The sequence below is a fragment of the Coenobita brevimanus genome, chromosome 87 (assembly GCF_032717465.1).
Source record: "Coenobita brevimanus isolate Jiangsu-jjx chromosome 87, ASM3271746v2, whole genome shotgun sequence".
NCBI lineage: Eukaryota > Metazoa > Arthropoda > Malacostraca > Decapoda > Coenobitidae > Coenobita > Coenobita brevimanus.
In genome coordinates this window covers 20,660,210-20,673,429 of record NC_137040.1, presented here as the reverse complement: position 1 = coordinate 20,673,429, position 13,220 = coordinate 20,660,210, and the positions used below count along the sequence as shown (strand labels likewise).

At 42.9% G+C, this 13,220-nt stretch overlaps 1 protein-coding gene across 1 annotated transcript in view; it reads left to right on the top strand.

Moving 5' to 3' along the window:
- Positions 1-13,220, top strand: part of LOC145411011 (myotubularin-related protein 9) — a 408,122-nt gene that overhangs the window by 226,652 nt on the left and 168,250 nt on the right. The gene's annotated exons all lie outside the window — the stretch shown is intronic.

The window sequence follows — 13,220 nt, the reverse complement described above, 5'->3', positions numbered from 1 at the left end:
GAGAGGCAATATTTCCTTTAGGCAGTACATACCCAGCAAGAGACACCGTTTCGGGTTCAAGATCTTTGTTATGTGTGACTGTAAGACTGGTTATGTGCAAGACATAGTCTTGTACACGGGCGCACAGACAGATATAACAGAAGATCGGAGTATAGGACTCTCTGGGGCCGTGGTGAAGACAATGATAGAAGAGTACCTTCATCGTGGTCATGTGCTGTACCTGGACAACTGGTACACTAGCCCTCTTCTCGCTAAGTTCCTCCACCAACACGACACCGGAGTCTGTGGTACAGTCAAGAGAAACCGTCGCCATATGGTCAAGATAGGGAGGAAACCTGACAAGAACGAGGTGGTTTTCTTCCAGGCCAATAACATCCTTGCCACCCTGTGGAACCACAACAGGGAAGTTTGCCTCCTATCAACTGTTCACAGCCCCCTGATGCACCCACAGACTCCGTGGATCACCGTAGCGAGAGGAGGCGCAACGTATGGAAACCCGAGTCTGTACTGGACTATAATCTGAACATGAGGCAAGTTGATCAGTCAGACTCGATGATTTCAAGTGTTGACTGTGCCAGGACCACGATGAAGTGGTACAAGAAACTCTTTTTCCACTTGCTCGACGTCACGGTCCTGAACGCCCACTACCTGCACGCAATGACCACCGGAGTATCCGAGACCTTTGAGGGGTTTGTGAGGGAGCTGGCACGTGAAATAATCGCCAAGCATGCCCAGGACAGACCCACACACCGCACCCGCACCCCCATGGCTGCTCAGACTCCCCTACGTCTTGCAGGACGCCACTATCCCAGCGCAATCCCTTCCGACCCAAACCGTCGTAAACCCCAGCGTCGCTGCCATGTATGTAAGCACTCGACAGTCAGACCATCCACTCAGAGAAAAGACACAAGGTACGAGTGTGTCGAGTGCAATGTTGCGTTGTGCCTTCAGCCTTGTTTCAAGGAGTATCATAATTTCCTACACTACTGAAACTGTGTGGGAAGGCGAAATGACGCTCATTATAATGGTAAGGCCAGTCAGTAGGTGCTAAGTCAAATATAAAGTTGAAACGGGTGTTATTTTTTCAGAAAAGTAATGTATAAGTTGAGAATTAGTGTAAGTTGAAAGAATTGATATCAAAACTACACCCACTGTGTAAATCTGCGAAAATATGACGCTCAGTATAACACTCTGGTCAGTAAATATGTGATAGCAAGGAAATAAAGTGGAAACGGGTGTAATGTTAGCATGAATAAAACGTATAAGTTGAACAATAGTGTAAGTTGTAATAATTGATGTCACGAGTACACCCACATTCTGGTCAGTAAGTATGTGATAGGGATTATATAAAGTGGAATTTGTTGTAATGTTAGTAGTAAGGTATTTTATAAGTTGAATACTTGTGTAAGATGAAACAAATGATATCGTGATAACACTCCCTGTGTAAGTACGCGCTAATATGACGCTCAGTTTTTTTTTTTTTTTTTTTTTTTTTTTTTTTTTTTAAATAACAGAACGGAGGAAGGAAAAACAAATGGAGAAAAAAAATAATCCATACACCAGATTACTGGTGTCCTCTGTTCATAAAATGTCTGTAACAGTTAGACTTGAACAGTTGTAGGTTGAAATTTGGAGGAAAACAACCCTGGGGAAGCGAGTTCCAGAGAGATGCAGTTCGGGGAATGAAAGAATTCTGATAGGCAGAAGTTCTGCAATATGGTTGAGTGACATTCCAGTCATGAGCGCTACCAGATGCCCGTGTAGCACGAGGGAAGGCATGGAGAGGTGGCACCATGGACGCAACTTCATCTGAGCATTTGCCAAAAAAATATCTGTAAAATAATGCAAGGGAGGCAACATTCCTTCTTACTTGCAGGGGAGGTAGTTTATATGTAATGGCAGGGTTGTTAATGATTCTAACAGCTTTATTCTGAATTTTGTCTAGTTGTCTTAATGCAACCTCTCCACAACCATTCCACAAGGGTGAGCAATATTCAAGCTGAGAGCGCACATGACTCTTATAAATTATAGCTAACTGCTCATCGGCGAAGAAGTTACGGACTCTGTACAATAATCCAAGTTTCTTTGAGGCGGTTTTAGCAAGTGATCTGACATGAGAGGTCCAGCTGAGGGCACTGTTAAGTGAGACACCAAGAATTTCAATACTTTTGGAGATGGGAACATTAGTAGCACTGAAGGTAATGTACGAATCTGGCAATATCTGTCTATTAGTAAACTGTATATATTTAGTTTTACTAGCATTAAAAGAGACAAGGTTGTTTTGTCCCCATTCACTGATTGTAGATAGATCTTGATTTATGGAGATGGCTGTATTGAGCTGAGAGGTAGAGATATTAGACTTTGTAAATGGATGTCTGAGTGTGAATGAACTATGTAGTGTTGAGTCATCTGCATATGAGTGAATGGGATTGTGAGTGACAGATAAGAGATCATTAATATGAACCAGAAATAGGGTTGGCGCCAGAACTGATCCCTGCGGCACGCCGGCGTTAATTGAGTGGAAATTCGAATATACATCATCTACTTTTACTCTTATTTTCCTGTCACTAAGATAAGAAGAAATCAAAGGAACAAAAGACGTTAGTCCATAGCAAGGAGTTTGGACAGCAGGGAACGGTGCCATACTCTGTCGAAAGCTTTAGAGATATCAAGAGCTACTGCATGAGTTTCTCCAAAAAGATCAATTGATTGATGGATGGTATGAGTTAAGAGATTGAGTATGTCAATGGTGGATCTTTCGTGGCGAAAACCGTATTGTCTATCATTAATTAAGTTGTTGGATTCAAGATGTTTAACAATATGCTTATTAATTAAAGTTTCAAATACCTTACCAAGAGAAGATGTGATAGCTATTGGTCTGTAATTGGAGGGTCAGACGAACTTCCTTTCTTCGGAACTGGGTGGATATTGGCTTCTTTCCATGAATTTGGGAATAAAGAAGTACGTATGCATAGTCTGAATAATTTAGCTAGGACAGAGGCAAGTTCAGGGAACACTTTTTCAAAACAATTGGCGGAATTCCATCTGGACCTGGAGCTTTGTTGGTAGGTAAATTGTCTAGGATGGATTTTACAAATCTTGTCTGTATTTTAAGTGGGGCAATTTCGGGAGAATCAAGTTCCAGTACTGAGACATTCTGACTGGTATCATCTATTGTAGAGTTTCTTGCAAAGGTACTAGCAAAGATATCTGCTTTCCCACGTGGGTCATTTGTAATATTGCCATCTGAAGATTTTAGTGGGGGAATGGAAGATGACTTGTTAAAGTTATTATTGAAAGAATTAAGAGTTGACCAGAATAATCTATTGTCATTAGGGTTGTTAAGTAGTTTTGATGCTTGCTTTTGAAGAAAGTTTGATTTAGATAGATTTAATACAGCTTTTTGCATGATTTCTAGCAATTTTAAATTGGGAGAGTGATTCAGGTGTTTTGATTTTAAGTAAGAGTTATATGCTAATGACTTTTGGGCTGTTGCTCTGGCACAATTGCCATCAAACCATTTTGGAGAGTTTGATCTTTTAGTGAATTGTTGACTTGGTATGAATAAATCCATACCAGCTAGTATTAAGTCACAAATGTGGGACTGGGTAGAATTGGGATCACTAGAGAAGAAAGACTGCCATGGAACATCAGCAAGATAATTTCTAAATCCATCCCAGTCTGCCCTGTCAAAGTGCCATCGGGTCACCCTGACAGGTTCGGAATGGGGAGATGTAGGAGGGTTAACTAATGAGGCTTTGATGAGATTGTGGTCAGAGGATCCAAGTGGTGACAGTACCTCTATCCTGTATTGATCTGGATTATTTGTCAAGAATAAATCCAAGAGATGGGCATTATGGTCAGGATTATCAGGTATTCTGGTTGGTTGCTTTACCAACTGGGTGAGATTAAACGATTCCGCAAACAGCTCGCACTCTAGACCAGCGTCGTCAGTCCGGGCAGAATGCAAATAACCATTCAACATTGTGTATGTTAAAATCACCCAAAATGGTAATTTCATTGCCAAGGGCAAGGTCAAGGTTACTCAACTGAGTGGATATGGAATCAAATACACTGGGTTCCGAAGAAGCATTGGGGGAACGATAAACTACACAGATATATTTGGTAATGTTTTGGCAATTTAATTTATATAATGAGTAATCAAAACTGGATGAAGTGAAGTTTAAAATAGTATCAACTGCATATTGGGATTTGATATAACAACAGGTGCCGCCCTTGTTTCGAAAGTTTGTAAGGAGATGGTAACCGGGAAAACAAAATGGAGATATATCGGTAGAGGGTGAGATTTGTGGTTCTGTGAGGAAAAGGGCCAAAGGGGATATGGACTGAAGGAAAAAATGAACTGAGTTTAAATTTGTGGTAAGGCCGCGGATGTTGGTAAAGAATAAGGCCGCACCGTCACCTCTTCGCCGACGAGCATTCCCGGAAATAGCAACAGTCGCTGCTGGCACAGTCGCTTGATAGCGACCGGGAGGACCCTGTGCCTCCAGCCCTACCCTGCCGGTGGTGGCAATCCGAGATACCACCACATTTGATTGTGAGATTGCAGCGGCCATTACTAAAGATGTGAATAGAAGGTGTGATATGTTATGCGCATGTAGTGTGGTGTAGACAGTTGAAGGTAGAGGTATCATGAGAGCATGCTGGCCTACTCTGTGTGTAAATGAATGCACTGAAAATGTTCAGAAAAGGGAGATGGTCAGGATCAAGTCCTGAGGGCTGGTGAAACGGGAGCTCCAGCTCTCCCTGTCACCAGCTTGCCATCAACCTCGGGAGTACTGCCCTGTTCGACTGGTGCTACAGTCTACTCCTCCCAAAATTATGTGATATCAATTATGTGATATCAATTATATCAAGTGTAAACATGTGCAATGTTAGTGGAGAATTAGTATATAAGTACAAAAATAGGTTGTAAGTTGAAATAGTTGTCATAGCGACTTCACCGTGTGTGTTATTATGCGCTATTATTACGCTATATATTTACGTAAGGCCTGAAATAATCTCAAAACAGTTCTGTAAAGTTGAAAAGTGTATAATAATATTAGAAAAGTATTATGTAAGTATAAAAAACACAATACGAGTTGAAACAACAGTCACAGCGAGTTCACTCACTACGTAAATAAGCGCTAACATTACGCTAAATGTTATCAAAAGGCCTGTGAATACGTAAAAACAGTTCAATAAAATGTAAAATGGTATAATGTTATTGTAGAAGTATTATATAAGTAAAAACAATGATATGTATCATGATTTTAGAATGTTAGCGATTCATCGTGACCAAGTTGCCCGATTTTGCTCGTTTCGCACAATGGTACAATGCTTATTTCTGCTCTATTTTGGATAAAATCCAATATACTCTTTTATCACATGTTTTTATGTTTGTAATAAATACATATCTACTTACTTTCATTGGTTTCCCAGACTTATAATACCATAGAAAACGTTAGAGGCTCAGACCGCCTACGGAGAACACGGGGCCAGGTGGGACCAAGGCATACCTGGTTAGGGTAATTATGGACCCCGGGGACCAATTTCTTTGCCACTGACCATTGTTTCTGACCAAAAGCGAAAGTTTTAGCAAAAAAAAAAATGGTCGAAAAATGGTCGGGATTGGGGGGTACCAGTGGTCAAAAAGTGGTCGGGATGGGGCGGGTTAAACAATTATAATTCACAGTGCAAAGGATTAAGTGCAGCACAACACTGAATTACTGTACATGCTTCAAGAGCATTTGCACCGCTGTCAGAGCCTTAGAGGAGATAGGTTAATCTTCGTAACGGCCATGGACGTGTTGCAAGTACCTTGTACTCTGCTAAATATTTTCCATACTCACTTCTAATTCCTCATTCTCTGGTTCCTTTTCATTTATTTCATGCTTTCTGACCCTTGTTTGTGTGGATAGGGTCTTAAATAGGTGCTGTGCATGTCTGGTAGGAAGTTTTTTATGTGGTTTTCAGAGTTAGGCAGGGTTAGGGTCCATAAGTACCTGTCCAGGAGGCATCTTCCCAAGTCCCGGACAAACTCAAGTTCCGGACATGTCTTTGGCTCTGTTACGTCGGGTCTTGGAAGGATTAATGTACCGTATGTTATTACAATAATCTCTCATTTATCTGGATGTTCAGAATCTGGACCTGTTCATTATGCAGATACTGGACCTTGGCTCCATTAAACCATTATTTGAATTTACTTCCTATTATCCGGACGTAAAAGTCCCCAGGAACTTTGGCCAACCAGCGGACATGTTCAGACATTCGGTATCATGGCCGCTGGGCTCAAGCTGTGAGCGGGAAATAGGCTGTAACCCACAACCGGAGCTAGTGTCCGTCTGTCCCTGTACTGAATGGTCAAAATTGCTTGCTGGTCTGATCACGTGGCCACCAGGCTAAACTGTAACCCACAAGTGGTGTCAAAACGTCCATACGCATTTCCTCAGAATGTCCAAAGTCGTTCGGCCACTAGGCAAAGACTTTCCGAACTGCCACCATGCATCGAACACAGACCTTAGCCATGAGTACACGTTCGGTGACTGGTTTTCTGCCTCTCTACTGAATGTCCAAAGTTCCCCGGTCACCGGGAGTTTTGTTTCCGAATTGCCACCATGCGACTGCAAGCCGCGAGTCAATGTATGGTAAAAGCACCTGTCTGCCTTGTGACAGAAGGGTGAAAATCCTGCCCAAAGCCTGGCTTCTTCACCCCTCCTGTCCTTCCTCCATACCATACCCTCCCGGCACCACCTCAGTCCCTTCCCTCCTTTGCGCTGATGGCATTGACTCGAGTTTTTAAATTTTCTTGTGATTTATTTGAATATCATTGGTTGTATCAAAATTCTGAAGTGACCATGAGAAAGCTCATGAAATTCTGCATCTAGACATGTGCATAACTCTTTGAAGGTGCTGACAAAATTTTGCACTGAGATGGTGGGAAGTTATATGAAGATAAGTTGTACTTTTGAACACTATTTATTCTCACTTCATTTCTGTACTGTCAGGCATCAGATTTCTGTGTTTTAATTAGCTTATCTTATAGTATAAACACCAGCGAAGATGATGGTATACCATTTATACCAATTTAACCAATTTGGCCCCGGGAGCATTCACTTGTCACAGATAATTGATTTTCAAACTGTCTCCAGGTATTTTGTGGATTTTTGTTTATGCATTGCTTTCTTGATGTTTGACATTAATAGGGATAATTCTATTTGTGTTTTGATGTCTAAGTATGGGAGAACGACCCGAAAAAAGTGTCAAAATGAGGAGGGGTACTGTACATACAGTAGTGTATAGGTAGGGCATTTTTTGGTTTTCAGTGTTTTTTTTTTCCCATGGTTTTCTTGGTGTTTAGCATTATTTTGGATATTCCTGTGTATGTTTTGATGTCTGAATATGACAGATTGACCTGAAAATAGTGCTAAGATTAGGAGGGGTACTGTGATGAGAAATAGGGAGGTGAGTATGGAAGTTAAGAAGTCACTGCATGATGGTATTGTGATCCCTACCCTGACGTATGGAAGCGAGGCGTGGACCTTGCAAGAAGGGAACAAGTCAAGAGTGAGAGCAGTGGAAATGAGTTACTTGAGAGGAGCATGTGGAGTGACGTGGAGGGACAGGTTGACGAATGAAGAAGTGAAGGAACGTTGTGGGGTAGATGTGGATGTGGTTGAAAAGATTAGGAGAAATACACTGAGGTGGTTTGGACATGTGGAGAGGATGGAGAATGAAAGACTGACTAAGAGGGTGTATGTAGGTGAGGTGGAGGGAGGGAGAGGGAGGGGTAGACCGAGGATGAGGTGGAGGGATGGAGTTGAGAGGTATATGAGGGAGGGGGGAGTGAGTTGGGGGGAGGGGAGTCAAATGGTGGATGACAGAGTGACCTGGAGGCGTTTTGTCTGCGGCCACCCTTTGCGGGATTAGGGCGTCGGGCTATAGATAGATAGATAGACTGTACATACAGTAGTGTATAGGTAAGGTGTTTTTTGGTTTTCGGTAATTTTTTTGTGTGGTTTTCGTGGTGTTGAGTGTTACTTTGGATATTCCTATGCATGTTTGGATGTCTAAATATGCCTGAATGACCAGAAAACACTGCCAGAGTAAGCAGAGATAAAGTACAATTAGGTTAGGTATAGGTTGGAGGTCGGGTATAGGTAGGGTCTGAGTATAATAGGGGGCTATTGTTCATTATCCGAACATTTCCACTACCCAGTCATGCCATTGGCTCTGTTATGTCGGATAATTGAGGGATTACTGTATCTTCTTTTTCTCTTTGATTGCTTGCAATGACTTGTCAATGTTGCAAGACATAGATCTACGTCACTGGCGTTTCTGAAGGGGACGTAGGTCTACGTTGCTCATAGATGTAAGGGTTAACCAACTTAAAGAAAGATAGTGATGAAATGACCCATCAGGTATTGATATTAATATTATCATACAAATGTGGAAGTGTGCATGGAAAAGTTTGGAAGGAATGAGAGAGTGTTTTTGATCGGTGATATGAATGGTACAGTAGGGAATGTGAAGGTGGATGGAATAGTTGGTGAGTGGGGTGTGCCTGCTGAGACAGATGAGAATGGCAGTGCATTAGTGGACATTTGTGCTAGGAGGGGGTTGTTGATAGCCAATACCCTCTTCAGGCACAAGATGATCCACAGGTATACATGGCGAGTGATGAGAAGGGTGGGTGGTGAACTGAATGAAAGGAAGGCAATGATTGATTATGTGTGTGTGGATGAAAGGATGCGAAAATGTGTAATGGATGCAAGAGCTTATAGAGGTTGGGGGAGTGAACTTTCTGACCACTACTTGGTGGTGGCCAGAATCAGGGTCCAATTAGGATGGAGAAATAGAACAAGGGAAGGATGGGAAGAAGGAGTATTTGTAAGGAGAGTGGAAAGGTTACAAGAGGATGGAAAAAAGGCAGAGTATAAGAGAGAAGTGGAGGAACGATTGGGCAAATATGAAATGGAGCAGATGGGGGACGTGGAAGGTGTGTGCAGAATATTTACAGAAGAAATATGTGCAGCATGTGATGTGGTGTGTGGGATGAAGAGAAGACGGAGAGGTGTGCAAGGAACAGCGTGGTAGAATGAAGAGGTGAGACAGGCTGTGGCACAAAAGAAGAAAGCATACAATGAATGAATGAGAAATAGGGGCGTGGAAGAAGTTGAGAGGCGGAAGAGAGAGTTATATGTAGAAAGAAAGAGAGAGGTGAAAAGATTAGTAAGAGAGAGTAAGAAGAGAGTGGATGAGGAATTTGGAAGGAATTTGACTGTAAAGTGGAGGGACTGTAAGAAAATTTTCTGGAAAGAGGTGAAAAGAGTAAGACAGGGTGGAAGTGAAGTTAGCAGGGGAGTGAAAGATAAAAATGGTAGATTACTAGTGGAGAAGGGAGAAAAAGTGAGCAGATGGAGAGAACACTTTAAGGAATTGTTGAACATAGAGGATGGAAGTAATGTGAATATAAGTGGCTGGGGAATGGCTGGGTGGAGGAGGGAGGTGAGAAGACAGGAAGAAATCAGTAGGATAGAAGCTGTGGAAGCAATGAAGAAAGTTAAATTGGGGAAAGCCCCAGGAATTGATGGAGTGTGTGGTGAAATGCTGAAGCATGGGGGAGAGATAGTAGTAGAATGGATGTGGAAGATGTGCAGATTGGCCTGGGAGGAAGGTAGAGTCCCGGAGGATTGGAAGTCAGGTATAATTATTCCCTTGTACAAAGGAAAAGGGGAAAAAGTGTGTGGTAATCATAGGGGCATCTGTCTTCTTAGTATAATAGGAAAAGTGTATGGTAGGATACTTATTGACAGAGTTAGAGAAAGAACAGAGGAATTAGTTGGAGAAGAACAGGGAGGCTTTAGGAAGGGAAGAGGTTGTGTAGATCAGATATTCATTCTTAGATCTTTAGTGGAAAAGTTTCTAGAGAAGGGAAAGAAGTTGTATGCAGCTTTCATGGATTTGGAGAAAGCATATGACAGGGTGGATAGACAAAGATTGTGGAAAGTATTAAGAATATATGGAGTAGATTGGAAGTTATTGAATGCCATGAAGAGTATGTATGATGGTGCTAAGGCAGCAGTGTGTGTGGATGGTGAACTGAGTGAATTTTTTTCTTTGGAGGTTGGGTAGAAACAGGGATGTTTCATGTCTCCATGGTTGTTCATCTGTACATGGATGGGGTAATAAAAGAGGTACAAGGTAGAGTAGTGGATGTTGGAGTGGCCCTGGTGAGAGAGGGTAGTGTTTGGAAACTCCCTGTACTGTTGTTTGCAGATGATACTGTGTTGTTGAGTGAAGAGGAAGGAGAGCTGCAAGGCTTGGTGGATGAGTTTGGGAGAGTGTGTAAGAAACGGAATCTAAAGGTGAATGTAGGGAAGAGTAAAGTGATGGTCTTTGAGAGAGGTGAAGTCAGTGAATGTACAGTGAGGTTGGATGGTGAGGAATTGGAAAATGTGAGTATGTTTAAGTACTTGGGTAGTGTGATGAGTAAGGATGGAGGTTTGGAGGGTGAAGTGCTTGAAAGGGTACAGCAGGGAAGAAAGGTTGCTGGTTCCTTGAAAGCAGTGATAAGAAACAGGGAAGTGAGCATGGAAGTGAAAAAGTTACTACATGACAGTATTGTGATACCAACTCTAACGTATGGAAGTGAAGCTTGGACGTTGCTGGAAGGACCCAAGTCAAGAGTGAGAGCAGTGGAAATGAGTTATATATGAGGAGCCTGTGGAGTCACATGGAGAGACAGGCTGACAAATGAGGATATAAAGGAGCATTGTGGTGTGGATGTGGTGTGATAGGAAGCGTTAGGAGGAATACACTGAGGTGGTTTGGCCATGTGGAGAGGATAGAGAGTGAAAGACTGACGAAGAGAGTGTATGTGAGTGAGGTGGAGGGGGGAAGAGGGAGGGGGAGGCTGAGGATGAGATGGAGGGATGGGGTGGAGAGGTTTATGAGAGAAGGGGGGGTGAGTTGGGAGCAGGGCAGTGAAATGGCGGGGGACAGGGCGATGTGAAGGCAATTTGTTTGTGGCCACCCCGAACGGGATTGAGGTGTCTGGGAATAGATAGATAGATAGATAGATCTACCTCTGTATTAAGCACCAACAAATCAGTAACATACAATACTTTGGTATACTTGTCAACAGTTTGATCCTGTTGTAAACTGTTTCGTGACACATGCACTGCAACTTGGACATTGTGTTGCAAGGACATAGGGTTGTTTACCATTAACACAGGTTATGCGTTGTTTTAGACTTCTATCTATCTATTGCCAGACGCCTCAATCCCGTTCGGGGTGGCCACAAACAAATTGCCTCCACGTCGCCTTGTCCCCCGCATTTCACTGACCCGCTCCGTACTCGCACTCCTCTCTCTCATATATCTCTCCACCCCATCCCTTCATCTCATCCTCAGCCTCCCCCTCCCTCTTCTCCCCTCCACCTCACTCACATACGCTCTTTTCATCAGTCTTTCACCCTGCATCCTCTCCACATGGCCAATTAAAATATTTACATATGATGTAACGCACACGTGGACACTCATGATGAGGACCACCCCTGACACAGAGTTGCTGCTGCAACCACTAGAGGCTGCTGTCAGGGAATCATTCTCTCCATCACTGACCGGTGGCCATATCCCCACACCAGAAGTGAAGAATCTTCTAGCACTCTACCACCCAGGATGGGAGGCCTTGGCATCATAAACCCAGCAGCCATAGCAGGTTATGAACATAGAAATTCACTTAGGCTCACCAGATCCTTGTTACAGAAGATTTGTGCCCAAATTGAGGCTTGTGAAATAAATGAACAGCAGCAGGATGATATAAAGACACAATTGAGCAAAGAGTGGGAAGCAGGACAAAAGGATCAGCTGCATCATATAACCAAGCATCTTACATCAGACCATTGCAAAAGAATTGATATGGCACACTTGTTTAGGGCAACAAATTGGCTTACAACTCCACCTCTCAAGGCAAAAAGCTTCCACTTCAACAGACAAGAATTTATTGATGCCATTGCCTTGAGATGTGGATGGTCAATAGATAACCTACCTCAACAGTGTGCCTGTGGCCCAGTCTTTGATGCAAACCATGCAGTGGTTTACAAGGGAGGCTTTGTGTGCATTTGACGTGAGGAAGTACACAACCTCATTGCAAAAATGCTACAGGAAATATGCCGTGATGTCACCATAGAGCCAGCTCCACCCTTTCAGGGCAGTGAGCACTTCATTCAAAGAACAGCAAACACATCAAATGATACAAGAGTGGGTGTCAGTGCTTAAGGTCTCTGGACACGTGGACAGAAGACTTTCCTCGACGTTAGTACATTTGATCCTATGGAAGCATGCTATCACAAGCTGTCTCTTGAGGCTGCACACAAGAGGAATGAACAAGAAGAAAAAAACTATCAAGAAAAGACCCAATATGTGGACCATGGTCATTTCAATCCCCTTGTGTTCACAACATCAGGTGGAATGGGTCCAGAGGTGGGGAGATTCTACACGAGACTGGCAGATGCTCTTTCTGAAAGGAAGCATCAACCTCAGAGTTCTGTTATGGCCTGGATGAGATGTCGACTGTCATTCTCCCTTGTGAGGTCTGCACTCCTATGCCTCGGGAGCACAAGATCATCAGCTCTCAGGCCTATCTCTCTGGCATTTATGGACTATGAAGCTACAGTCGACCCCCGTTATTCGCGGGTGTTATTTACCGGACTCCCCCCCACTGCAAATGAGTGAAATCCCTGAATAACTCATACTATCTGCAGAAATAACCGTTTTCACGGGTTTACCCATTTTCATTACCTACAGATCCACTATGTGACCTGTAAATGCATTTTATGGCAAATTAATAGTTTTTAAAAAGACATTACAGGATGATACACAGGCCTTTCTAGGTACAGCATCACCATTAGGCTTACAATTTTTCCTGATATGACACACCATGCACTCTTCACATCAAAATATCACCTGATAGTTGTGAACAATTGCCCCTGTCGCACCATGTTCAGCAGTTTCACTTTATCTTCCAGCAATGTCACTTTCTTCTACTGCATAGGCACCCTAGAAGCTGATGCACCCTGAGCAGCATGTTTAGGACCCATTTTTCACAGGGATGTGGAATGGAGTTAATTAACGAATCTGTAATAACACGCAGAACACAGGCGGATACACAACCCGTGAGATTAACTGAGAGAGAAAATGAGCGCGCTAGCATATGAT